The 14215-nt window shown below is 36.6% G+C and overlaps 1 long non-coding RNA gene across 1 annotated transcript in view; it reads left to right on the top strand.

The window, feature by feature from the left end:
• The window catches only part of LOC131517042 (uncharacterized), a 64633-nt gene extending 51031 nt beyond the window's left edge, over positions 1-13602 (top strand). The window contains exon 3 of the long non-coding RNA XR_009264354.1: positions 13457-13602. This is a non-coding gene — a long non-coding RNA (uncharacterized LOC131517042). The remainder of the gene's footprint in view (positions 1-13456) is intronic.
• The last annotated feature ends 613 nt before the right edge of the window (positions 13603-14215 follow it).

Genomic DNA, 14215 nt, shown 5'->3' with positions numbered 1-14215 from the left:
GTCAACTCCTTGCAGAAAACCAGTCAGTGGCTTCTATTGCTTTTAGAATAAAGACAAAATTCTTTCACATGTTCTATAAGGGCCAATAGAATATGATCTCTATCCAATTTATTGAGCTACTTATAACTCCAAACTCTATTAAAGCAGGCCTGATTTGCTTCATTATCTTTGAGACGGATAACCAATTGCCTAAATGTCTAAAACTGATTACCTGTTCTCGATCGATTTTCAAAGTTTGGTTATTTGTTTCAAGATATTTGGCCATTTTGTTGAGGCTGCCACTCTTTTGGGCATAAAGTTTCTTATAATATGTCTCTATTGTTCTTTTAATATATCTAAGTTTCATATCTTATAACAGTCATTCTCACAAATGACTTATTCACACCTTTCAGGAATGTTTATGGTGAAAATCTGTAATGTCAGGCAGTAATCTCATCGCAGAAATGATAGACTACAAAATATCATGAGTAGTTACCTGTAGATAGTTGGATAACAAGTAATTTTTATTTTTTTCTCTTCATATACCTACATTTTTTAAATTGACTAGAATAAACATGCTCTATTTCTGTAAACATGAAACAAAACAACTCTTTAAATACTCTTTGGAGTATTGGCAATAGAATTAACTGTTAACACATTTTGGAGGTAGCAGTTGTAAAATCTGTACAAAAAATCGTAAAAGCCCTGGAAAACATTTTAAATCAGATAAAAATTGGAGAAGATTTTACTGTTGAAAAATTGTAACTCTATAGGGTAAAAAATCAGGAGTTTGCAGTTAATTTTTCTGTATGTTCTTCTCAACCACTATGTCAGTGGCAACAGAAAACTATACATTTACAGGTTGAGGTGACAACAAAACAAAATGAAGCAAAACGACATAAAAAAGCAGTTGAGGGCTAGAAAGGATTGCTGTAAATTGAAGAGGGGAATCCTATGAAAGTTACAGAATGCGTGACTCGAAATCCAGTGAAGACTGCCTGTATCTCTGGTACTAAACTACACATGTGCAGGGAGGAAGCTACAGGGACAGTCCCCAAGCAAGCAGAGATGGGAGAGGAAACTAAGCCTTGAAAGACAGAGCTGCACTGGATGAGATTAGTGTTTGCTGTGATTTTAACGGAGTAAATTTCTCAAACTATACACGGCTTGGTGGCAGGCAGCTGAAGCATTAGAGGCTGGAAGCATCAGAGGACAGAAACTAAAACTGGAAGAGTGGCTGACACTTGAGGGAATCACTTCACCCATGTGATCCTACAGACTGTCAGTCCTCAAATCCGTTTCTATACTCTGCTCAGACACTTGGCTTGCCTAACTGCGCAACTGGCAGATGCAGGAGACAACCTCAGGGTTCCAGGCTGAAAAAATGTAGCTTCGGGAATTTGTGAAAATCAAGCAGAGATGTCACTTACTGCAAAATGCAGTGTAGAGTTTACACTTTGAATCTGGAATAGATAGTTGTATATTAGAACAACAATAAACTACAGAAAACAAAGGACGCAACAGCCGAAAACAATCCTCAGAAGAAGACAACAGATTGCAATATCTAAAATGTTGTTTTCTAATTTTTTTAATGTTTATTTATTTTTGAGAGAGAGAAACAGAGTGTGAGCAGGTGAGGGGCCGAGAAAGAGGGAGACCTAGCATCTGAAGCAGGCTCCAGGCTCTGAGCTGTCAGCACAGGGCCCGATGCAGAGCTCACACGAATGGTGAGATCATGACCTGAGCTGAAGTCGGACGCTTAACTGACTGAGACACCCAGGCACCCCTAAAATGTTGTTTTTAACAAAAAATCACTAGACCTGCCAAAAACCCAGGAAAGTGTGACCTACACTTTGGGGTGGAAAAAAAGCAATCAGTAGAAGTTGACTTTGAGTGGGTCCAGAAACTGGATTTAGCAAATGAAGATATCAAAACAGCTTTTATAAATGTGCTCAAAAAATTAATGGCAAATATACTCAAATAATAAAGGAAAAATTGGTACTCTGAGTAGTTAGGGAAGTTAACAGAGAGACAGAAACAATTATAAAAAGATACTCGAGATGTATAAAGCACAATAATTAAGAAAAGTTGATGGATATGTTCAACATTTGTAGGTGGTAGGAAAAATATTAGTTAATTTGAAATTATATTAATTAAAAATTACCTACTGTGAGTAACAGAGGGAAGTTTACTTTAAAAAAAAATAAGCAGAGTTTTAGAGAGCTATGGAACAAAATCCAACAGTCCAACATACGTGCAATTTATGTCCTAGGAGGGAAGGAGGGAGAGAGGCTCAGGACAAATATTTGAAATTATAAGGGCCAAAATCTTCCCAAGTTTGGTGGGGGAAAGTGTAAACATGAAGATTGAAGAATTATTAATAAAACTCAAGATGACAACAGAAAATCCCACCTACTCATATTTTAGTCCAATCACTCAAAGTCAATGATGGAGAAAAATATTGAAAGCAGCCAGAAAAGTTTAACAAATTACATGCAAGACAACAGTACGATTCACGATTGACTTCCTATCAGTAACAAGAGTCCATATCGTATTGGAAAGACATGTTCACATTGCCAAAATTGTCTGTTAAGAATTTTATATCCATTGAATCTAGCATACCTGCTTTAAAATTTCTAAAGGAAGGGCTTTAGACTGAAGAGAAGGGACACAGATGGTAAGTTTAGATTTATAAGAAGTGAAATACCCAAGAAATAATATGTTGGTAAGTATCAAAGGTTACATTTTTCTTTTGCTATCTCAAGTGTTTTAAAAGGCATATGGTGGCTCAGAGTTGAAGTTACAACTGAATATAGGGTTTATATATAGATATATATGATAATAACAATTGGGGGATAACTTGGAAATATTATTCCAAGTTTCCAGTATTTATTTTAAATAATTAAACATTAGCTGTCAGAAGCTTGTGCTAAATTAAAGATGGGTGTTGTTATGCCTGGCAAACACTAAAATGAAATGCAAAGAGTTAAAGCTAGTAGGCCAAGAGAGAAAATGGAACACTCAAAATAATGTAACATGAAATATGGCAGAAAAGGAATAAAGAGCAGATAAAAATAATAGATATTAAATTAAAAAAAGAACAAAATGCCAGACCTAAGTACAACCATATTGATAACTCCTTCAGGTAAAATGGGCAAAACACTCCAGTCAAAAGACTGTTGTTCATCTACAATGGAGTATGACTCAGCCAGATCTCCCCATTTGGGACAACATGGATGGACCTAGAGGGGATTGTGCTAAGTGAAATAAATCAGAGAAAGACAACTACGATAGGATTTTACTTATATGTGGAACCTAAAAACAAAACAACAAAAAAGCAGACACAGACCTATAAATACAGAGAACAAACTGATGGTTATGGGGTATGGGGAAAAGACTTTTTCAGAGTGTGCAAGAAAACAAGAACCAGAAGCAGCTGGGAGGCTTGCTGCAAGAGATACAGTTGGGCACAAAGACACAGTAGGGTGAATCTACAAGGTAGACAAAATATGTACTATGCAAATAGTTAAGACTAGGAAAGCTTGAATGGCTATATTAATGTAACAAAAAGGGGCACAGGGGGCATTGCAATCACTGAAGTCACTGACTCTTGATCTCCATTCAGGTCATGCTCTCCCAGTTTGTGAGTTGGAACCCTGCATGGAGCTCTGTGATAAAGGCTTGGAGTCTGCTTGGGATTCTGTCTCTCCTTCTCTCTGCCCCTCCCCTGTTTGTGCTCTCTCTCTCTCCCTCTGTCTCTAAATAAATAAAATTTTAAAATGAAGAAAAAAAAAAAAAAAGACCTCGGGAAGTCTGGGTGGCTCAGTGAAGCATCTGACTCAATTTGGGCCTAGGTCCGATCTTACCAGCATGAGACTGAGTCCCGTGTTGGGCTCTGCCCTGGGTATGGAGCCTGCTTAGGATTCTCTCTCTCCGTCTGCCCCTCCTTCACTTGTGTGCATGCTCTCTCTCAGACAAAAAAAAAAAAAAAAAAAAAAAGACAAGAAGGGTTACAAGAGACAAAAAGGCTTTTTTCCTAATGATAATAAATTTAGGCCAAAAACACCACTGACAGACTTAATTGAGAAATAGACAAAGACAAAATTATTGGTGGTTTTTAAATTTTTTAAAAGTTTATTTTTGAGAGTGAGAGCGAGAGACAGTGAGAGAGAGAGAGCAAGTGGGGGAGAGGCAGAGAGAGAGAAACATAATCTGAAGCAGGCACCAGGCTCAGAGCTGTCAGCACAGAGCCCAAGGTGGGGCTTGAACCCATGAGATCATGACCTGAACCAAAGTCGACACAACTGACTGAGCTACCCAGGTGCCCCCTTGTGATTTTTAGAAACACGTCGGTCTCAGGTATCAAGAGTACCATTTCACAACAAAGAATCAGCAAGGATGTAGATTATTTAACAATTGATTATATCAGGTACCATAAATTTTTATGGTTTTGGGTTTTTAATTTAGGTCTTTGGTCCATTTGGGGTAAATTTTTTTGTGTTGAATATGAGGTCTGAAGAGAAATTCAATCTTTTGCATATGCTGGAACCACACGTTAAACAAAATCTTTCCTGTATTGAATTTACTTTGCATCTTTCTGGAAATTGCCTGTATATGGGTGGGTTTATTACTGGACTTTTTAATGTACTCCCTTGATGTCCTTCCCCACGCCCCTCAAACCACACACCACATTTTATGGTAAGAATGGAAATCAGGTTGTGTAAGTACTCCAAATTTGTTCTTTTTCAGAATGTTTTTGCCGACTGTAGTTCCTTTGCTTTCGTATAAAGACTTTAGAAACAGCCTGTCAATTAAAAAAAATGTTGAAATTTTGATTGAAATTATATTGTACATGAGTTTGGGGAGAATGGACATATTAACGCTATTGAGTCTTTTAAAAAAATTTTTTAACATTTATTCATTTTCGAGAGACAGAGTATGAGTGGGGAGGGGCAGAGAGGGAGAGACAGAATCCGAAGCAGGCTCCAGGCTCTGAGCTGTCAGCACAGAGCCTGATGCAGGGCTCAAACCCACGTATTGTGAGACCATGACCTGAGCTGAAGTCAGACGCTTAACCGACTGAGCCACCCAGGTGCCCCTGCTATTGAGTCTTTAAATCCAGGAGTATGATATTGCTCTACCAGTTTAGGTTTTGATTTCTGTAATTAGTGCTTTATAATTTTAGCATAAGGATTTGCATATACTCTGTAAGATTTATACCTATGTTATAAACTATTTGGTGCCACTTTAAATTTTAATTTGTCTCAATTTCCAATCGTTCATTGCCACTATATAGAACAAAATTGTTCTCTTCATGTTGTCCTCATAAGGCTCAACCTTGATAAACTTGCTTTTTAAAAAAGTGCTAGTTACTTTTTTTTAAGATTCTTGGGAGTTTTCTAGGTAGAGAGTCTCATTTTCTAAGAATAGCGACGATTGTATTTATTTTTTTTTAATCTGTGTGTCTTTTTTTGTCTTACTTTATTGTGCTGAGTAGGATAGCCAATGCAATGCTTACTAGGAGTGGTAAAAACAGAAATCTCTGTGTTGTGCCCAGAGGGAAAGGAAGCATTTAGTCTTTGACTATTAAGGATCATTTTAGCTGTAATTTTTTTGGTGGGTGCCCTTGGTCAACTTTGAGAACGTTCCTTTCTATTACCGGTTTACTGAAGGTTTTATCATGAAGGGGTGTTGAATTTGTCAAAAGCTTTTTCTGCATCTATTGAGATAATAACAGGGTTTTTCTTCTTGTTCTGTGGATATGGTGAATTATAGTCAGTCCTCATTATTTGTAGATTCCATGTTTGTGAATTTGCCTACTTGCTAAAATTTATCTCTAACCCCCAAATCAAAATTTGTGGTGCTTTTGCAACATTTTCAGACATGCACAGAACAGCAAAAAATTTAGCTCAGCCAGTGTGCACGGTCCCAGCTGAGGTCAAATGAGGTGATGTTTCGCCTTCCTCTTCAGGCTCTCAAATTATAAACAAGCATCATTTTCATGGTCTGTTTATTTTCATGTTATTCACATTTTTGTACTTTTTATTGGTGATTTTACTGTTTAAAATGTCCCTTAAGCATACTGCTGAAATACTGTCTTGTGTTCCTGAGTGATAGGACTTACAGAAGAAACAGATGTGAAACATCAAGCTTTGTTCAGGGTAGAAGGATACTGCTTTTGGTCAGTGGGTCCAGTGTTAATGGATGAACAATATATGTTAAACAAGGTGTCATAACATTTTTCCAAAGAAGACATACAGATAGCTAACAGGAAGATGAAAAGATGCTCAATATCACTCATCATCAAGGAGATACAAATCAAACCACGATGAGATACTACTCCACAACTGTCAGAATGGCTAAAATTAACACAGGAAACAACAGATGTTGGTGAGGATATAGAAAAAGGGGAACCCTCTTACACTGTTGGTGGGAATGAAAATTGGTGCAGCCACTCTGGAGAACACTATGGAGTTTGCCCAAAAAGTTAAAAATAGAACTACCCTATGATCCAGCAAGTGTACTACTAGGCATTTAACCGAAGAATGCAAAAATACAGATTCAAAGGGGTACATGCAGCCTAATGTTTATAGAAGCATTATCAAAGATAGACAAACTATGGAAAGAGTCTGAATGTCCATCAACTGATGAATGGATAAAGCACATATGTATGTGATGGAATATTACTCAGCCATCAAAGAGAATGAAATCTTGCCATTTACAATGACATGGATGGAGCTAGAGAGTATTAAGCTAAACTAAGCAAGTCAAGCAGAGAAAGACAAATACCATGCAATTTCACTCATTTCTGGAATTTAAGAAACAAAACAGATGAACATATAGGAAGAGAAAAAAAGAGGGAAACAAACCACAAGAGACTTTTTTTTTTTTTTTTTTTTTTTTGTCAAGTTAACATACAGCAGAGTCTTGGCTTGAGGAGTAGATTCCCGTGATTCATCACTTAGATACAATACCCAATGCCCATTCCAATGAGTGCCCTCCTCAATGCCCGTCACAGACGTTCTCCACTCCCTTAACCCCCACTGCCATCAACCCTCAGATTGTTCTATTTAAAAGTCTTTTATGGTTTGCCTCCCTCTCTGTTTGAAAGACCCCATATCTTCAGTTAAGTTTCTCAAATTCCACATATGAGGGAAATCCTATGATCTTTCTCTGACTGACTGACTTTGCTTAGAATAATACCCTCCAGTTTCGTTCACATTGTTGCAAATGGCATGATTTCATTCTTTTTCATCCCTGAGTAGTATTCCCTTGTGTGTATATACCACATCTTCTTTACCCACTCATCTGTTGATGGACATTTGGGTTCTTTACATACTTGGGCTATTGTTGATAGTGTTGCTGTAAACATTGGGGTGCATGTGCCCCTTTGAAACAGCATACCTGTATCCCTTGGATAAATACCTAGTAGTGCAATTGCCGGGTCATAGGGTAGTCTTATTTTTAATTTTTTGAGGAACCTCCATACTTTTTTCCAGAGTGGCTACACCAGTTTGCATTCCCACCAGCAGTGCAAAAGAGACCCTCTTTTTCTGGATCCTCACCAACATCTGTCGTTTCCTGAGTTGTTTATTTTAGCCGCTCTGATGGGTGTGAGGTGGTATCTCAATGTGGTTTTGATTGTATTTCCATGATGATGATCAATGTTGAGCATCTTTTCATGTGTCTGTTGGCCATCTGGATGTCTTCTTTGGAAAAATGTCTATTCATGTCTTCTGCCCATTCACTGGATTATTCGTTTTTTGGGTGTTGAGTTTGGTAAATTCTTTATAGACTTTTGATATTAACCCTTTAACTGATAGGCCATTTGCAAATATCTTCTCCCATTCTGTCAGTTGTCTTTTAGCTTTGATTGTTTCCTTCTGCTGTGAAGAAGCTTTTTATCATGATGAGGTCCTAATAGTTTATTTTTGCTTTTGTTTCCCTTCCCTCCGGAGACATGTTGAGTAAGAAATTGCTGCGACCGAGGTCAAAGAGGTTATTGCCTGCTTTCTCTTTGAGGATTTTGATAACTTCTGTCTTACATTGAGGTCTTTCATCCATTTTCAATTTATTTTGGTGTATGGTGTAAGAAAGTGGTCCAGGTTCATTCTTCTGCATGTTGTTGTCCAGTTTTCCCAGCACTATTTGCTTAAGCGATTGTTTTTTTTCAAATGAATATTATTTACTGCTTTATTGAAGATTAGTTGGCCATATCTTTGTGGGTCTATTTCTGGGTTCTCTTTTCTACTGGTCTGTGTGTCTGTTTTTGTGCCAATACCATACTGTCGTGATGGTTACAGTTTTATAATACAGGCTAACATCTGGCATTATGATGCTTTCAGCTTTGGTTTTCTTTTACAACATTACTTTGGCTATGCGGGGTTCCATACCTGTTTTAGTATTGTTTGTTCAAGCTCTGTGAAGAATGCTGGTGCTATTTTAATTGTGATTGCGCTGAATGAAACCACAAGAGACTCTTAAAGATAGAGAACAAACTGAGGGTTGGTGGAAGGAAGTAGATGGGGGATGGGGTAGATGGATAATGGGTATTAAGGAGGGCACTTGTTATGATGAACACTGGGTGTTGGATGTAGGTGATGAATCACTGAATTCTACTCATGAAACCAGTATTGCACTATGTGTTAACTAACTGGAATTTAAATAAAAAAGAAAATAAAACTCCTATAAAGAGATGGTGAATCAAGAAGAGGAAAAAAAAAGTAAATGAGGTATCATAAAACAGAAACACACTAAAACAAGGTTCTATATGGATCAGTTGATGAAAATTCATCAACAAAACCATCTGCCTGCAGCTTGGTTTGTTGGATAGTTTTAAAGTATAATTTCAGTTTCTTTAATAGATTTAGAAATAATCAATTCATCTAACTCTTGAGTGAGATTTTGGAGTTTGGATCTTTTAATGACTTTAATACTTCATCTAAGTGGTTGATTTTATGGGTGTCGAGTTGTTTGTAGTGTTCTTATTAACCTGTCATGATATTGTCTCTGGCATTTCTGACATTTTAATGTGTATGTTTTCTTTCTCTTTCTCTCTGTCTTTCTGTCTCTTTTGGTTTGCCTGGCTAGAGGCTTATCAGTTTTACTGATCGTCCCCCCTCCCGACACTCCGTCCCACCACAGAACAAGTATTTTGTGTGTTTTTTTCTATTGTTATCATTTTCATTGATTTCAGCTTGTACTTAATTTCTTTCTTCTATTTGCTTGAGACAATTTTCTCTTTTATTCTTAAGTTTCTTACAGTGGAAACTATGGAATATTGATTTAAGATATTTTTAGCTCACCTAAGATAAGCATTTGATGTATACATTTTCCCCAAGCACTGCTTTAGCTTCCAGCATCACCTACCACATTCTTACTTTCATTCAGTGCAAAATATATTTAACTCTGTTAGATAATTTTTGACCCTCATGACCCATTAGAATTGTTCATTTTCAAATATTGGAGGGATTTTCCAGATTTTTTTTTTTTTTTTTGCTGTTCCTAATTTTATTTTTTAAATGTTTGTTTGTTTATTTTGAGACACAGACCAAGCACACACATGTGCTAGGTGGGGGGGAGGGGTGGAGAGTGAGGGTGAGAGAAAATCCCAAACATGCTCTGCACTGATGGTACAGTGCATGTGGGGCTGAATCTCACAAACCCTGAGATCACGATGTGAGTCGAAATCAAGAGTCGGACGCCTAACCGATTGAGCCACCCAGGCTCCCTGATTCCTCATTGTAATCTATGATTGTTAGAAAACATCATTGTGTAAGTCAGTTCTTTTAATTTTGTTGAGGTTTGGTTTTATTTGGTGTTTTGGAAAGTGTTTCACATACCTTTGAAAATAATGTATATTCTGCTATTACTTAGTGGAATGTTCTCTAAATGGCAAATACGTCAAGACGATTAATGGCATTGTTCAGATCTCCTCTGTAGTTACTGAACTTCTACTTTTTCTCTCGGTCACGAGAGAGAAGTGTCAAAATCTCCAACTGTTAACCGTGGGTTTTCTCTTTGTCTTTTCAGTTCTATAAGTTTTGCCTCATGGGTTGTGAAGCTCTGTAGTTCTATACACATTTAAGATGATGAATTCTTCTTGGATATTGACTTTACAAATACAACTATATAGCTATAAAATATAACTGTATAACTTTATAAATATAACTATTTCATCTTTATTTTGATTAGTTTTTAAAAAAATTTTTTTTTTAACGTTCATTTATTTTTGAGACAGAGAGAGACAGAGCATGAATGGGGGAGGGTCAGAGAGAGGGAGACACAGAATCGGAAGCAGGCTCCAGGCTCTGGGCCATCAGCCCAGAGCCTGACGCGGGGCTCGAACTCACGGACCGCGAGATCGTGACCTGGCTGAAGTCGGACGCTTAACCGACCGAGCCACCCAGGCGCCCCTATTTTGATGAGTTTTTACATGACCTATCTTTTCCAATATTTTTGCCTCAATGTGTACTGATGTGGTTGGGATTAAAATCTACCATCCTCCTACCAGTTTTGTTTTAGTGTCATCTGATAATTACACTTTTTTCTCTCTTATAGCTTCTTTTGGATTGAGTAATTTTTATAACTCCCCTTTATTCTGTTACTGTCTTATTCATATCTCTTACCTTTTTTTTCCCCCTCAGGGGTTGCGTTAGAATTTACAATACATATCTTTAATTGGTCAGCATCTATCTTCAAATAATATTAAACCACTCCGTAGGTAGTTTAAGGACCACAAAGGGGGATAGGCTAAATTTTTTCCTCTCTTCTTTTGCACTATTAATTTAGAAATTTAAGCTTGCACCTATGCTATGGATGTACAATAAAGAATTCCTGTTTTTGTTTGGTTAGTAATTCATCTTTTAAGACAATTAGAAACAAGACAAATGAGTTTTACCTTTACTTTCATTTGTGCCAGTGAGTTTTCTTTATTTCTTGATGTAGATTTAAGGTTTTCTCTGGTATCATTTCTTCTGCCTGGAACATTTCCTTTAACACTTGTCATAATATAGATCAGCTGGCAATGGATTTTCCAAGTTTTTCTTTCTCAGATAAAGTTTTTATTTTCACTTTTATTTTTGGAATATATTTTAAGAGTATAGAATTTGTAGTTAAGTTTCTTTTTTTTTTCTTTCAGCACTTGAAAGGTGTCACTATATTTTTACGTGGCTTGTATTGTTTCTGGTGATGTTTGCTGTAATTCTCACCTTTGTGCCTTATCTATGTTATGTACCTTTAATCTTTGGCTTTTTAAAAGATATTCTCTTTGCTTTTGAGGGGTTTGAATATGATGTGTGTGTGTGTGTGTGTGTGTGTGTGTGTGTGTTGTATTTATCCTAATTTATGCTCGATGTTCATTGAGATTGTTGGATAAGTGTTTTGGAAAATTGTCAGCCATTATTTCTTCAAATGGTTACTTTTCTTAGTTTCCTTTCTATCTCCTTTTATCATTCCAATAGCCTACACATCAGTCTGTTGATACTGTCTCAGAGCTCTAATTTTTTTCTTTTCTACTCTTTCCTGTTAATGTTTCCGTTTGAGTTATCTCTGTTGATCTGTTTTCAAGTTCACTAATTGTTTCCAGTGCTGACTTGAGTCTACTGATACACCTGTCAGACCTTCTTTGTGTATGTTTCTATGCAAGCATGTCGAGTTATTTTACATTTTCTGTGTTACAATTCTCATATTTAAGACGTCTTGTTGATTGTCTTATCTCTTGAAAGGAAAATTTTTTTTATTCCTTTTATGCTTTTAATTTTTTGTTGACAACTGGTATTTTATGTAGGCTAATGGAAACTAAGATGAGTAGGTGAAAAGAAATATGGGTCCATATCTTCTTTTGCTAGGCCTCTCGGTGGAGGGTTGGACCAATTTGTCAGAAATTGAATCGAAGTTGGTCTCTTTTGTTGCTATGGTCAACCTCTGTGGACTGCCTGCTTCAAATTCCTTTAGCATTACCTTGTGTTTAAGGTGGGGGCTGGTTTGCCAGAGGGTTTTTCTCAATATTTGCTTTCTCATCAGCTTTAGGTCTTTGAACTTGTGTACCAGAGAGGGTCTTTATCTTCTTGAATCTTTCTTAGCAGTAGAGTACTTCTGTTACTTGATGTTCTGGTAGTTTGGCGGTAGGGGCAGGAAGAGGAAGACTTTCTCCTTTCTTCTGCTTCGGCATTGATATTAGGTTGGCACTATACCCCTAGATTCTTTTGGGGATGAGGGGACTTTTTCAGTGATCTTTCACTCTTCAGCTCAGAATTTATTTTTCTCCTCCCACATGGGTAGAGGGATTATTGTTTCCTTCCTTCAGATATACCAATGTCATAAGGAGACATTTTTAATAGTACTTTAAAGAGCAAAAGGGTTTGCTGCCCTTCTCCCAGCAGTTTATGACTTTTATTCTATAAGGGTAATCAGTGGGGCAGAATCTGGATGGTGCATCATGCTTTCTCTTTTTCTCCAAGTACTTGTCTTCAACTTTGTATTTGTCTTGTTTTACTCATCGGTATGTTTGAAAAACTTCCATGTTGTTTTAGATATAGTTTGTTCATTCTTATTGCTGAAGAGAATATTATTTATCTATACATTGCTATTAATTCTACTGCTATTGAATATTTGGGATGTTTCTGGTTTGGCTCTAATGTGAATAGAGCTATATATTCTTGTACATGAGTTTGGTGAACATATATATTTTGCTTCTATTGAGTATATTTACATCTATGAGATTAATTGTTGAATCAAAAACTATGCATATAATTAGTTTTAGGAAACCCTGTCTAACAATTTTCAGAGTCATTACACCAATACACATTCCTTCTAGTATTGTAAGCAAGTTTTAGTTTCTCCTTATTGTTTCTATCACTTGGAGTTTTCTTTCCTTTTTCATGTAGCCACTCTAGAGAATACTGTTTTAATTTTTATTCCCCTCATGACTAATGACGTTTGCCACCTTTTTCATGTTGGCTGTTTGGTTAGCCTCTTTTTTAGTTGCCTAATCAAGTCTTTTGCTCATATTTCTACAGTGGGTATTTTGTTTATATTTCATTGGTGCAGAGCACAAAGATCAGATATGGACTATGTATATATGTCAACTGATGGACGAATCTGCACTGTACTAGTGGGGGTGGTTTTTTTAAAATGTGGGCGGTAGAATTGTTGATCACTTTATTTTAATTCCTATGTTTTTTTAATTAATGTGTGGGTGTGACTGGGTGGCTTAGTTGGTTAAGCCTCGGACTCTTGGTTTTGGTTCAGGTCATGATCTCACATTGGTGGGTTCAAGTCCCATGTCAGGCTTTGTGCTGACAGCGTGGAGCCTGTTTGGGATTCTCTATCCCTCTCTCTCTGCCCCTCCCTGACTTGGGCTATAGTGCTCTTGCTCTCTCTCTCTCTCTCTCTCTCTCTCTCTCAAAAGAAATAAACTTAAAAAATAAAGTGAATTGTAGACTTTTCATTTATTTTTTTATTTTTATTTTTTCAGAAAGAGTGAAAGCATGAGAAGAGGAGGGGCAGAGGTGGAGGGAGAGACAGAATCTTAAGCAGACTCCAGGCCCATTGTGGAGCCCCATGGGGGTTTGATCTCAGGACCATGCAGTTGTGACCTGAGCCAAAATCAAAAGTTGGATGCTGAGCCACCCAGGTACACCCCCATCTTTATCAAATTTTTTTCCTAAATGTTCTATAGTAAATATCTATATATGTACAACTTTAATCAATCAAAAGGTTGGAAACTAAAAATTAAGTCTTATCATGACATAAGCATTTCTGATGATTACAACATAACTTTAATTTATAAATTGACCCAATTGGCAAAATGGTAAAATCTAGCCAGAGATTTAGAACTTTCAGTATTCTTTCTGCAGTTTTAGTGAGAATATGAATAAATCAATGAATGGGTGAATCAGTAAATGACCCAGAGAAATCTCCTTTTGTGTGATTAATAATTTCCATATTTACTACCTATAAATGCTATTAAAATTTCATTTTTGATGTGCTGCTAAATCACTAGCCTCAAAACTCTGTTGGTCCAATTTTAAAGGCTAATATATAGGTTATTTTGAGGGCATTACCTGAAATTATAGTTGTCTTCTTGGAAAGAAATAATACTCTTAGTGAGTTTTTCCATATATTATGTTAAGTAGTATAACATTTTGAATAGAGAAAGATTGACTTGTAATTGCTAACTGGTGGCTCATTGTTTTTATTATCTTTGTTCATCTCACTATATCTCTTATAGATG

Source organism: Neofelis nebulosa, chromosome 7 (assembly GCF_028018385.1).
Source record: "Neofelis nebulosa isolate mNeoNeb1 chromosome 7, mNeoNeb1.pri, whole genome shotgun sequence".
Classification (NCBI taxonomy): Eukaryota; Metazoa; Chordata; class Mammalia; order Carnivora; family Felidae; genus Neofelis; species Neofelis nebulosa.
Note: the sequence above shows the minus strand (reverse complement) of the source record. Positions and strands in the feature narration are given on the sequence as shown.